Source organism: Oratosquilla oratoria, chromosome 20 (assembly GCF_046742065.1).
Source record: "Oratosquilla oratoria isolate Oo_2021 chromosome 20, ASM4674206v1, whole genome shotgun sequence".
Taxonomy (NCBI): Eukaryota; Metazoa; Arthropoda; class Malacostraca; order Stomatopoda; family Squillidae; genus Oratosquilla; species Oratosquilla oratoria.
The window spans coordinates 48,764,722-48,779,978 of record NC_134796.1 but is presented as its reverse complement, the minus strand read 5'-3'; the positions used below and the strand labels follow the sequence as shown (position 1 = coordinate 48,779,978).

The following is a 15,257-nucleotide window of genomic DNA, read 5'->3' as shown; positions in this document are numbered from 1 at the left end:
TGGTCTTCCAAGTTGGGACGTGAACTGGTGACTAATCCTCTTCCTTCCCACAGTCCCTTTTTTAGGACGGTTATTTCTGCGACAGCTGTGGCAAGTTTACCTCTCCGGGTTCCTGTGTCTACAAGTGTATAGGAACCTTATAATATTAAGAAAAATTATCATATATATATGTATATATATATATATATATATATATATATATACATATATATAATGTGTGTGTGTGTGTGTGTGTGTGTGTGTGTGTGTGTGTGTGTGTGTGTGTGTGTGTGTGTGTGTGTTTGTGTGTGTGTTTTGCGTGTGTTGCATTCATGCATATTTACAATAATAGCATAGTTGACAAATTTCCTAACGCACGAAGCAACCAAAATACTAGATTTACAACTTTTGCATTTTTTGACAAGAAACTCGTTTATTCATAATACAGCTTTTGTACAGAAAAAGCTGAAATAAATATTCAGCTATGAAAGCAACATGCATGAGGCAAAAACTTTACTTCATTGGTTGTTTCCGATTTTATTTTTGATGTGTTGGTAGTCTTGAGGTGAGCATTTTCTGTATTATTACGTTTCACAACTGAGATAACATTACATAAGTTCCTAGGAAGAAGAAGTAAAAAGTAGACCTATACCATTCATCATTATTACGACACAATCTATTCGCAACCTTCAGATTATTTTACATCATATTTTCTTAAAAAAAAAAAAGTAACTTGGTACACTTAAAAAAAAAAAAAGACCAAAAAATAATAATGCGAGAGGGAAAGGGTTGACCTGAAGTAGTGGAGAGTCTGTTGGCTTGTGCAGGTGGTTCTCGAACCCTCTCGTCTGTCAGGCCGCCGCGTCAGGAACTCTGGTATCCCCCGAGGCCTGGTGGTGGTGGTGAGGGGGGGTGCGGGGAGGGAGGCTGAATCCATCGGCCCTGGAAGATCCCTCGGGCCGTGCGACGGGATCCTTGCCTGCAGAAACCATGGAACAACCAGAAGGCCATTCGCTCTTCTTCTCTCTTCTCCTCTCCTCTCCTCTCTTCTCTTCTTCTCTTCTCCTCTGCTCTCTAAACTCCTCTCTCCTCTTCTATACCCCTCTCTCCTCTTCTCCTCTCTCCTCTTCTATACTCCTCTCCTCTCTTCTCCTCTCTTCTCCTCTCTTATCCTCTCCTCTCTCCTCCTCTATACTCCTCTCTTATCTTCTCTCCTCTCTTATCTCCTCTCTCTTCTATACTCCACTCCACTCTCTTCTCTTCACCTCTTTTCCTCATCTCCTCTCCTCTCCTCGCCTCTCCTCTCTTCTTCTCTTCTCCTCTCCTTTCCTCTCCTCTTCTCTTCTTCTCTTCTCCTCCCCTTTCTCCTCTCCTCTCTCTCCTTCTATACTCCTCTCCACTCTCCTCTCTTCATCTCTTTTCCTCTTCTCCTATCCTCTCTCATCACCCCTCTCCTCTTCTATACTCCTCTCCACCCTCCTCTCTTCATCTCTTTTCCTCGTCTCCTCTCCTCTCTCCTCTCTCATCTCCTATCTCCTCTTTTATACTCCTTTCCATTCTCCTCTCTTCATCTTTTTCCTCTACTCTTTTCTCTCCTCTTCTCATCTCTCTTCTCACCTCCTATTCTTCTCCATCATCCTCTCTTTTCTCATCTCTCCTCTCCTTTATTCTCCTCTTTTCTCTTCTCTTCTCTCCTCTCCTTTCTTCTTATCCCTTAAGTTTGTCCCTCTCCGTCTTTTCCTTCTTTCCTTTCCTCCCCAAATTGCCTCCTCCTCCCCAATCCTTTTGTAATATCCCCAATTTCCCCCCCCTTCCTCCGACCCCCCCCCCACGCTGCAATACTTTACTTCCTCAAAGTTTCCAACGCAACAAAAGCCCCTCAGTAGCCTCTGACCTCGTCCTCATGTACTGCAGGTGTCCACGGCGGCTCCGGCCGAAGGCAGCCATAGTGCTGGTGGAGACGTGGGTGCCCACCGTCAGGTCGCTTCCGCTGGGCAATTTTAATGAGAAAAATCGAAGGATGATTGGCCACCGAGTAGGGAGCAACTGGCAATTTGGATCTTGCCTGAGCAGGGTAGCCGGATTCAGTATGATTGTGCTAAGTTTAACATATATTCTCCTAGAGTCAATATCAATCAAAAGATGTGACAGAAACTGAACGTATTAAGAGGAACAAAAGATTTAGCATTATTTTTGCCAATCTAGCGTAACTTCAGAGGCTCTCTAGCATATTCCCGCTTGAGAATTCTGGTTGTTCAGGTCCTGTGTTGTTTCCGTTCAGCTGCTCCGGGTCCTTGAGTCTGTCCGGCATTTGTGCTTTGCAAGACGCCAAGGAGGAAATGGTGGAAAAAGAATTAAGAAAAAATGTCAAGGGTAATTTGGAAGAGCCATTATTCGTCTTCATTATCTTATGTAACTGTAACGGAATATAAACTTTTCCTGGTTTGAAAACAAATAATTTTTCCTGAATCCTGGCATCTAGTATTCGTCTTGGAAGCCTCATTAAAAAAGTGCCTCGAGCTGAAATTAAAAAAATAGAATAGATCAAATGAAATAGAATAAGATAAAACACAGAAATGAATGGATGAATAAATAAGTAAATCAATGAAAAATTGATAAATGAATAGATGAAGAAATGTAGAATTAGTAAGTGAATAAATGAATAGATAGATCAATAGATAAAAAACAAAATAAATTTAAGCAAAAAAACTAAAGCAAATAAGCAAACAATCAAACAAACAAACAAGTAGGCAAACAAAGAAATATACAAACAAACAAAAAATAAAAATTTTCCTTGACGTGAAAGCTCAGTGGAGATGGAGGGGAAAACCTAACGTCCATCCATCCATCCATCCATCCATCCGTCCGGGAGAGTGGTTTCCCTCAGTTGAATGAAATCGTCTGAAGATAGCCAGAATAGAAGACGAAACCATTCCCAAGTGAAACTGTTTTTGAAGTTAGATCTGCGAATTCGTATCACGGGGTCTATCTGTTGAATTTATGTTGAGAGAGAGAGAGAGAGAGAGAGAGAGAGAGAGAGAGAGAGAGAGAGAGAAATTTTGGGTGGGCCTAAGGTCCTCATACCAAATACCTAAGTCGTATTTTTAAACTGTACCAACGAACTTGAGTTACTATGCCCCAAATATTCTGTAGGAATTTATATTGATATAAAGCAATTGTTTATATATATCTGTTCATCAATTACTGGAAAATGGGGCGAGTTGGCGCAATAATAATTCAATCTTATTGTCAGTTAGCAATTTTTTGTGGTTTAATTTTTTTTCTTTCTTCTTTATCGAGAGATGTTGGGTGGGCTTAAGGACGTCAAACCAAATACTTTAGTCGTATATTTAAATTAGACCAAAAAGTTTGCGCCACTGTGAACTAAATATTCTGTAGGAATTTATAATGATACAAAACAATTGGTTATGTATATACATGTATGAGACATCGACCCACTGTCGGAGAATGAGATGAAATGGACAGAAAATCTGTATATTTCGACCACTATCTGTGATCCTCTTCAGCAGAATGTATATATATATCACCTGTTCAACAATATTTAGAAAATGAAACGGGTTGGCACAAAAATACCTTATTTCATCGTCAGTTAATAGATCGTTGTGCATAAAAACTGTGGTGTTGGGGGACACAGTACCTCGGCAAGGCTGGGAAATACAAAAAGGAATCTGCAGCCAGGCAGAAAATTGAACTGAACTTGAGAGAAGAATAGACATTTTCTTTCTTCTTTTCCTGAGACCGGAGCGGCGAATCCAACGCGACAAAGGTAAAATAAATTCTTAGAAGAGTTTCTTGAGGCGTTCAAATCCTTTCTATTGAGGATTGAACACCACAAAAGGCAACACGTTGAGGAGAAGGAGGCTCAAGTTCGGATCAAAGACGTAAAGATTGTTTCCTTATATTTTGCCGCAATGACGACTTGTGTGGGAGAGATACGATTTCTTTGAAACGATGAAAATAATTTTTTTCATTTTTTATTTTAAACGTAAACGATTAATTTCTATTCTTTTATCTTTGATGTTTAACATTTTTGCAATGCAGGGCTGCTCTCAGTTGAATGAAATCTTGTGGTTCAGAAAATCATACTCTTACCCAAGATTTCTCTTCAGGATGGAATTATATTCTGAGGTAAAGAGGTTGAAAGGCGTGTGCGTTTTTTGACGAATGCAAACGCACACAAGCACACACAGCTACCCATGTATATACAAGCACGAACATTAATATACACAGGAGCTGACGCACGCACACACACACGTATACACACGCATGCACACACACATATACGAGCATACACACGTGACAACACACACACACACACACACACACACACACACACACACACACACACACACACACACACACACACACACACACACACACACACACACACACACACACACACACACACACACACACACACACACACACACACACACACACACACACACACACACACACACACACGCACGCACGCACACGAACACACGCGCGTGCACAAATGCTAGAGAAATGGAACCTTCATTTGAAGTAAGATTTGTGTTCTCTTTCTATTCTATTTCACGTCTGATTCATTGAATATATATATTTTTTTTGTCTTGGGGTAAGTATGACCAGCGAATAACTGAAGTAATATCTTCATTCTCTTCGGAATAGGAGGATGAAATTAATCGCATTCTGGGGGGCCTACCGCCAGTGATTTGTCATCATTTTCAATTGATACGGTAGTATGATTGATCAAGAAGAACATATACACTCGTGCATATTTGCGATGAATACACCAGTGTACATGTGCACGTTTTAACACGCACATACACACACGCACACACGCACACACACACACACACACACACACACACACACACACACACACACACACATTCACACATTTGACACAAATACACAAACACACACACGGTGTGTTGTATTTGGTTGTTTGTTTATTTGTGTGTGTGTGTGTGTGTGTGTGCGCACATTGTTGCAATTATATTATTAAGTGGGTATATATTAAAATTTAACTACACATGTATACTAAAAGTATATTAATCCAATTTTTTTTTTTATAAATTTGATGTGTTATTTTAACAATACACTTAAAGAATTTATATCACTGCAGAATTGTTTTATATATTGTTTTTTTTTTTGCATGTACTTTTACAAAGTTTTCCTCTGTAAATTGCTATTCATATATATTTAGAGAAAATGGAATGTTGGACAGGTTTGTATTTGAAAACGTTTATGAAATATGTCCATGTTTTAGTAGAAATCTACACACGAAGCAAAACCGGTTTAAAAAGTCACCTTTAAAATAAAACAAAAGAAAAGAGAATCGACATAACATTTAAAAAGCACAGTTGAGAAAATTGCTAAATTGCATTGTTCGTGGGAACCGCTGACGCCCCCGTTGCACTGTACCCGTGAGGGGCGTCCATTAGTTGCTGGTCCCTCCACCTCACCCGACCCCCTGTCTGCCCTCGGAAGGTCTGAGGCTGTTTCTAGACACGCCTCCGATCTCAATCACAATTCGAGACACGCATAGTAAGTCTGGTTTTGCTGGGTGGTCATCTTCTCTGTCTGTCTTCTTCCACGCACGTAAGAACACATGAAGGGTGAAGACTACAAAAGACCATGAGGCCTACACTAGACAGTTCCATGTCCCTTACCACCCTGTCATCCCTATCCATAAATTTATCTCATCTTTTTTTAAAACAACCAGTTGTTTCAGCGCTCACTACGTTGTTACTATGTCTATTCCGTTTGTTAAACACACTGATGGTAAACTAGTTCTTGCCTATTTGCTTCTTGTCTGTAAAGTGTGCGTTCACGTGGGAATATGAAACAGACAGGTCGTTTTGTTAATATGAGTATTCAGCGACATTTGCGTACTCTGTTACCGTGGCACACAAACACGCGAAAGTTTTGAAAACCGAATTTGTAAAGAAACGAGACGACATTACGTCATGTCGAGGCAGCATCTCAACGTCAGTCGACTGTCAAATTTCATTACATTAATTCATCTAATCTCTCTTATTTTCTGAAGAGACCTAACTCACTCATATTCACACCATGTTTGGAAAAAAACCTCCTTTGGTTAATTCTTTTACGTTGTTTTGTCGCCCACAATCTCTTCCTTGTTTCTCTGATCTCCTTCTCTCGGGCGTACTCATTAGCTGGACCGCGCCTTCTGGCACTTGGCAGGACGCGAAGATGACAGGCTTCTTGATGGGCCTGCAAAACTAATAAATCCACAGGTACATACGAGTCCGACGCAACACTTGTATATATATATATATATATATATATATATATATATATATATATATATATATATATATATACGTATGTATGTATGTATGTACAACACTGAAAGGGTCTCAGTGATGGCGCAGTCGGTTAAGTCACCAACGCTTGTCACGTGCTAGCACAGGTTCGAGTCCTTGGCTGTACCACGTTTCAATTTCTGCATGTTGGCCCCCTCGAGTCTCTTGATGTTGATGGCTTAGAATTAAAGTGTATTGTGGTTGATAAAAATGTATATATATATATATATATATATGTATATATATGTATATATATATATATATATATTTATATATATATGTATATATATATATGTCAAGAACGAGGACGAAGAAGACGTATATGAAGAAGAAGAAGACGAGGAGGAGGAGGAAGAAGAGGAGGCAGAATCGGCCCAAGCGGGCCGACATTGGCCAAGTCACTCGTGATGACGTCACGACTCGAGGGCGTGGAGAAACAAAGACAAACAAGGGACGCGTGAGTGAGCGAGCGAGCGCCTCTTGTTTCCTCCTCCTCCTCCTCCTCTAATTACTGTTTCACGTCATTAAGAGCCACAGCAGCAGCAGTAATTCTCTCACATCACTTAAAGCGTTGACGAGACTGTACGTTAGCATGGAGTCCATAGTCAAAGACAGAGAGCACAAACGGACACTTATCGTCGTCGTCGTCGTCTTCGTCGTCATCGTTATCGTCATCGTCATCGTCATCGTCATCATCATCATCATCATCATCATCATCATCATCATCATCATCATCATCATCATCATCATCATCATCATCATCATCATCATCATCATCATCATCATCATCATCATCATCATCATCATCATCATCATCATCATCATCATCATCATCATCATCATCATCATCATCATCACCTATCATCCATCCTCATCTAATATTTCTATGGGTGTATCTCTCCATCCAGCTACACTTATATCAGTCTGTTTACACACACACACACACACACACACACACACACACACACACACACACACACACACACACATATATATATATATATATATATATATATATATATATATATATATGTATATATACATGTATATATACATGCATGCATGCACAAACACGCAGAATGGGTTAGGCTTTCCTTCCTAGAGGATGGCTAACTCTTGTCTTACCACCTCTTTCCTCGTCTATATAAAGACAATTTCGTTCTTCCATTTACGAACAAAAATCTTGTTGGTAATAACGTGTGACGACTGAAGAATGACCTTTTGGGAGCCTTAGGTCACAAATCCAAACCGAAGCGCTTCAGGCCCATTGGTCGCTCGGTAATGGGATGAAGGGCATCAGTACGCCCTCTGCAGCTGGCTGCATGTCTAAGCAGCCATTTTTAGGATCTACTCTGGTTAGCTAACATGGGGAATGGGCTAGGAAAGTCGCCCTAAACATACCTTACCCTTCCTTCACCTGGCTGCATGTCTAAGCAGCCATTTTTAGGGTCTGTTCTGGTCAACCAACATGGGGAATGGGCTGGAAAATGCGTCCTAAACATATCCCTCCCTTCCTTCACCTGGCTGGGAAACCGCCCCCAGCAAGGTCACCCTATCTTGCGGTCACAACAATACAACACAAAGAGCAGACGAGGAGAGGAAGCAACAGCTCTTTCAGAGCCAACAAACACACTACAACCACGCCTACCGTGCCCTCAGTTAACCCTACCCCGCCATCATCGGGGAGATGAGCTCCCCCTTCCCCCGACAATGAAGATTACTTGTTCTCATCAACTGAGGAGTTAGCCACGGCCGCAGTCTCCTTGACAGAGTAGCCACTTAGACACAAGTGCTCAACCAGTATGACCCAAATTGGACTGAATTACGTTTAAGAAGGAAGTAGGCAAGAATTGGATTACCAACAGAGTGATTAACAAATGGAATAGACTTAGTAACCATGTAGTAGCGAGCGCTGAAGCAATTGGTTGTTTTAAGAGATGTTTAGATAACTTTATGGATAAGGATAACAGGTGGTAAGGGATATGGAACTGCCTAATGTAGGGATTATTGTCTCTTGCAGCGTACTCCATTTTTATGTAATGACATCGTTTTCCGTCGTTTTCCTATCCTTTGGTCCTCATTTGTGGTTCTTAATACGACAATGGACCATCTCTTGTTGCAAAGTGTTCCTTCAAAGTAAACAGGAACTTCATCCCTTCATGTGGAAAACCTAACCAAATGTGGACCAGATTAAAAAAAAATAAAAATCTCTGATGATAGCGCTTGAACCCAGAACCCAAATAAAGGTTGCACTCTCTCTCAACCCATTAAAGGTGAGTCAGTCCATAATGAGACACCTGCAACCTTCAACAGCAGCGTGGGAGAAGTTATGTTTCAGCATGACTACTAGATTACACGATCAGGAATCAAGGGCAAACATATGAAAAGAAAAAGAGTAATCTGAGCCTACTGTACATTGATGGTGATAATGATAATAGTTACAGTTGTAACAGTACTAATAATGATGTTAGTAATGATAGTGATAATAGTGATGTTAGTGATAATGATAATAATGATACATTATTCAGTTATGTAATCAGTTAACCAATTAATCAATTGATAAACAGCATAATGAGACTAGCCTTTGCCCGATCCCAACTCTCTTCCTGACTTTACATAGGATACTTGAGATGTGGCATAAGACAGTACTAATCACGCGTCGCTGTTTTAATTGCCAGCGTTTTGGGCATACTAAACAACAACGTCGTTACCAAAAAGAGGCATATGTATGCATTGCTTGGACCCGCACATGGCTTCTGATGCCCAAACAGAGCCAAATGGGTAAATTGTGGTCAAAACCAAGCAGCACACTTTCCACGCTAAACGCGAAGTCCTCTGCCTTCCAGACTCGGAGTACATCAGTTTTCGAGTCTTGAGCCCAAGTCAGATGATTGGTAGTTGAACCAGGAATCACATAGGCAGAAGCTTTGTGGTCCGCCATCACGACGCGACCACACTCCCCAACACTCCCACCCCATCTGTCCCACCAAGCGAGGTCACGAACACAACACGAGGATCTACTGCACAACCTCCTTGTCCCTCCAGTCTTCCTTACTCCAATACCCAATTAACCCTAACTCACTAGTCCACCACATCTTCTCACTCTTAACCATTCTCTTCCCCGGCTCCTTTCATCAACTCAACTACTCACAGTCCTTCCCACTCGAAACAGTACAACCAATATATAGAAAACGTCACACCTGTATGCTTTCAATGTAGCCCCACCTTAAACACGCAATGCGTTTCGGTCCCCACCTCACCTAACTACTGTGGTTTGCGTGGCCTCAATCCACGAGATCCAAGTCGAAATGCACCCTAATCTGCATCCATCCCATGTTCTAGACTCCTGAATCATTCCCCATTGAGAACAAGCAAGATATGCATGACTCAAAGACACGCTTACTGCCCTTCATGTCGTCAATCTGCCCCCCGGACCCATCTGGAATAAATGGTTGCTGGTCACTCTCAAGTTCTTTATTCCCGGAATCAAAGTCCCTCTCCTCTTTCCATAGTTCCACCCTTCAGTAATTCCTCTCTCCTTTTCACATAATATGTCATATGTTCGTGCATTGATGGTGTAAGCGGAAGCGTGCTCGTCTCGCAGTTGTGGGTCCGAATCACGATAATTCTATGCCAAACCGGGACATCTCAGAGTTTACACTACGAAAACTGCTCGGGTGTTGTACAAAAAAAAAAAAAAAGTTTCGTTCATTTTCCCTCGAGGAAACAAGTTCTGCCAAATTGATGGTGTAGCAATGGGATCCCACCTTGGAGTATTAATGGCAAACTTCTACATGGATTGCATAGAAGAATAAGTATTCATCTGAACAGATAAACCAGGTATTTACTGTCGACACATCGATGACCTTTTTATAAAAACAAAGAACCATGCAGACGCTGAAAAAATTCGGCTTAGACCACAAGAAATTTCTGAGCTTACCCTCACTGTGGAAGACAGCGTTGAAGGAGCTTTGCCCTTCCTCGACCTGCTTGTAAAACAAACTAAAGATTCTTTTAACACAAAAGTACACACTAAGCCCACCAACCCTAGACACTGTCTTAATAGTTTATTTGAGTAACCTTAGAGGTATAAGGACTCTACCATCGGTTCCAACATCCGGAGAGCATTCACCCACTGTAGCACCTGGTAACAAGTACATAATGAAATTGAACGCTCTACCCAAGTACTTATCAACAATGGCTTCAGACATTAGCCTCCAGAATAAGGTGGTAATGGATGGCTGGTACAAAGGTAATGACAATAACCATAACAAGGAGAAAACATCTATAATTCCACATTTACAACAGCTTACAAAGAAGAAGAATACATAATGAAACAAATTATTAAGAAACAAGAGAGAGAAGATCTTCAGAAGTAACATGTCATTTATAAGTTCAAGTGTACCCGAGGGAACTGATAACTACAAAGAAAACTGAAAAAGAAACTAGAATTCCCAAGCGCTTTCGTGATATTTCGTATTCCCTTGAAGATGTGAAATATCCTATATTGGCATGACGACAATGAGGTTATCCCGTCTCCAATCTTTCCACCTCACATCAGGAGACCCTAAAAAACCGCCTAAGAACTGAAAATGGCATAGCCCTGATAAGAAACGTGCTAGAAGAAAACACAGATATTTTAGATATACAGTATGTACATATAATAAACGCCTCCCAATCTTAGAAACATTATATATCAAAGAATTGAGCCCAAATTTAAACATACAAGCAGAGGATCTCAAGGGACTCCAAAGCATACGAATAACCGCCACTAACCCAGCCACAAACGCAAGTATGGGACAAAACATCATACACGCAAGTATCGGACAAAACGCTACAGAACCAAGCACGCGACATTTCGTCACAACCCGAAGTCGGAGGCTCTCCCAAGCATACGACAACCTGCCACTGCCCGAGTTACTTGGTAACCTCTTCTAGTTACCCAGTAACTCCCCCCCCCAGTGAAAAGCAAGTATGAACACAAACATATAAAACGTAAGTTCATCACTCCATTCTTCGGAATATTCTTCCCTAACCACATATCCCAAGCTACTGAGGAAGGGTTTTGTGCCCGAAATCGCGATCTAGCTATAATGACTACCTATTGTAAAGTCATAAACCTCCTTTCGAAGGAAAACAACTACATAATCAGACATATGGAAAATACATTTAAAAAATAATAGTGCACAACTAGCCATCACTTTCAATGAGGTATGCATGAGAGAAAATCTCCTGCCCATATATACCATTGAAATACACACACACACACACACACACACACACACACACACACACACACACACACACATATATATATATATATATATATATATATATATATATATATATATATATACATACACTAATGGTATATGTGGGCAGGAGATTTTCTATATATATTGCTGATAACCACATAGAAAACCGGAAAAGAAAATAGAATTCCCAAGCGCTTTCGTGATATTTCACATCTTCAGGGGAATACGAAATATCACGAAAGCGCTTGGGAATTCTAGTTTCTTTTTCAGTTTTCTTTGTGGTTATCAGCAATTTACTGGACCACGTGGTTTTGCGATCTTTTTGCAGCATATATATATATATATATATTATATATATATATATATATATATATATATATATATATATATATATTATATATATATACATATACCTAGTACATGAGAGAGACATTAGTGTTCTTCCTGCTGGAAATGAAACACTTTGGTGTGTAATGCTCTTCGCTTCATATGATGTGAACGTATCCTAACAAGCGCCGTCTTAATAGCGACAGTTGGGCCACGAGTAAGACTCGAAGAACCCATCCCGACCTCACTCCCCGCATCCTCACGTCTGTCGAGATCCTAATGCTCACGGACCTGGCGGCTGTCATCATTGTTTTTTTCCTCCGCTTATTTTTCTTCCTTATCAAGTGTCTGCTTCATCATTTTCCCGCCGTTTGCCAACGTATTTAAGACTTCCTGATGCAGTAATGGTTATAATTTATTAATTGTGCAAAAAAAAGCGTGTGAGATCTGGAGAGGTCACTGGAGGTTGCCCCTCGTGGGATGTAATGAGAGACACTGAGCGATTGAAAGCACAGCCGAGTTCCTGATGAAGGAGATCTTGAGAGTTGATGAGGTGGCAAAGGGCGTTAGGTGGATATTAGACTCGCTGACGATTGACTGGGCTGGAAGTGAATCGACGAAAGGATAAACATTGAAGAAAATGGGACGGATATTAGACTCGCTGACGATTGACTGGGATGGAAGTGAATCGACGAAAGGATGAACATCGTAGAAAATGGGACGGATATTAGACTCGCTGACGATTGAATGGGATGGAAGTGAATCGACGAAAGGATAAACATTGAAGAAAATGAGACGGAAATAGATGAATTGAGCACGTAATTGTGTAACGATATTAGATTGAAAAATAGATTAAGGGAACGCATGGGGACATGTGTATGAGCAGTATGCAATGCAGACACGATTCTATTTTCAGCAGACTAAGTTTCAGCAGTGGTGATCGGAATAAATTTTGGTTTAACAACGCGAACTCCCCCTCTTTCAGGAGGCTAGAACGGTGCCTCTTTTCAGACGACATTGTAGCGTGGAATTTAATGATCCACACCCTTGGTTCAACTCGCTGGTGGTGGGGTTCGGACTGCCGTCACCTTGACCTCCGCCGCAATTAGCGACGCTCTAACCTGCTCCGCCAGCGGAGTTGAAGAAAATTGGGGGGAAATTATGAGGATATAAAGTCGAAGGGAAATGTATGCGATGTCGAAAGGTTGTTTTTCTTCCAAAGTCCAGCGATCGTAAACTGTCTCAGGCTAGCGACTTCTTAAGCTATCGAACGAATGGATTGCAAATGGAGAAGCCCTTTATATATGATGATAAGAGTTATTCAACGACATGCGACAACTCCAACTTTCCCGAATTTGAAAAAAGAAAAAGAGACTTACAAATGTGGAGACAACCGACGATTGATACAAATGCAATATTACCTGAACAGGCAGCGTCCCAGTTTGGCCTGTCGCTCGATATCCCATTGTATCAGGCTACCCCCCGTGTAAGGGGGAAAAGCCTTTGGTATATGTATGTATCTCTCTCTAGAATTATTTTTGCAGCTTCTGAAGTAACTATGTCGAACGCTGCACGATTCAATGTGTTTGAGATGAAGTGCCTGAGAAGTATGATAGGGGTTACTAGGCTGGATAGAGTGAGAAACGAGGAGGTGAGGAGGAGAACGGGGGTGGAAAGGGAGTTGGGAGATAGGGTTGATGAAAGAGTATTGGGATGGTTTGGATACATGGAAACAATGAGTGAAGAAAGATTAGTAAAAGAGATGTGGAAGGCAGAGGTGGAGGGAGTGAACATGAAGGGGCGACCAAGGATGAGATGGATGGATGGGGTAAAAGGGGCATTGTAAAAGAGAGAAATGTCTGTTGAGGAAGGAAGGGAGAAGACAGAAAGTAGGGGTGACTGGAGAATGGTTGTGTATGGATGATGCTGGAATGTATGGAAAGGAGGTGGGGTAGGGAATGGGGGGAGAGGGCGTATATATAAGTAATGAATTGACGCAGCCCGAATGAATATGAAAAAACTCAAGATAAAAGTGGACGAAGAAGGAAAGGACGTTCTGGCAATTTGGGATTCTATTTGTCTTTCGTCATGGACATTTGACAAGCGCTTCCCTCCTCAAGGACAAGAAGTCGCGTGAGACATTCCTGACAGAGGAAGAATCGTGTCCCGTGAACTGCGCATGCGCCAAGTGGCTGCACTTTTGATCTATTTACATATTCCTTGGATTATATTCTTAAATATAAAACTTACATTCTATAATTTCCTTTTTCATGCGACAATCCCTGCATCTCGTTTTCTTTTCTCGCCGCTCTAAAAATACACAAAGAAATCTTAGTCACGACATTTAAGATTGGTTTTGAGGAGTGTCGCTTGTAAGGAATGGGAGACGAAAAGGAAACGAGAAAGCTGCGAACCTGGAAAGTGACAGGAATAACGAATGCAGCTGAACAGAGAGAAATAGCATTAGCATGCAAGTTACCTAACACCAGTTACAATGCCTATGCATCAGTTTTGATGGTCTTTTGTTGTGCAAGAGTGTGTGTGTGTGTGTGTGTGTGTGTGTGTGTGTGTGTGTGTGTGTGTGTGTGTGTGTGTGTGTGTGTGTGTGTGTGATTCACCATGGTCTTGGATCAAGTGTAGGACTCGTGATCGACAGCTATTTCCCTCCCGGAAGAGCTCTCAGAGCTCATATCTGACCGATCTATGGGTAATGCTGTGACCTTACACGGACACACACGCCCAACTCCCGCGCCCACGAGAGTTGTAGTAACAACTCGCAGTGCAGCGATACTGAAATTATTTCAGCCCTAGGTGGGATTCGATCCCGGATCGCCGTAGCGGCTGCCGGGAACTCTACCACTGAGCCATCGAGTCGTGCGTCCGTGTATGTGTGTGTGTGTGTGTGTGTGTGTGTGTGTGTGTGTGTGTGTGTGTGTGTGTGTGTGTGTGTGTGTGTGTGTGTGTGTGTGTGCGTGTGTGTGTATGTGTGCGTGTGTGTGTATGTGTGCATGTGTGTGTGTGTGTGTGTTTTGTATAAAAATAGAATAGAGAACGTTGGGCTTCAGTGATCAAGTGTGCCTTTGTGCATTATTTGTGCGCGTAGTTTGTCTTCTTGAGAGGTGCATTCTAGCCTCAATTACAAGCCCAAGTTGGCGTCACAGAGGAAGCTGAGGAAGCCAAAATAGACATTACCTGCCGCTCGCTGCCGAAGTGGAGCGGGGGAGAGGGGGGGGGAGGAGATGGAGCCACGGGGAAGAATGAAATAATTTGTCAGACGCCAGGGCAGAAGTTCGAGTGGAGCATAGAGAGGAAGGGTCGAGCGCAATGGGATAAAGACCTTCAGCTCTCTAGGGTCCGC

At 41.7% G+C, this 15,257-nt stretch overlaps 1 protein-coding gene across 1 annotated transcript in view; it reads left to right on the top strand.

Annotated features, from left to right (window-relative positions):
* The window catches only part of sprt (PDZ domain-containing protein sprite), a 363,285-nt gene that overhangs the window by 175,522 nt on the left and 172,506 nt on the right, over positions 1-15,257 (top strand). The window lies entirely within an intron of this gene.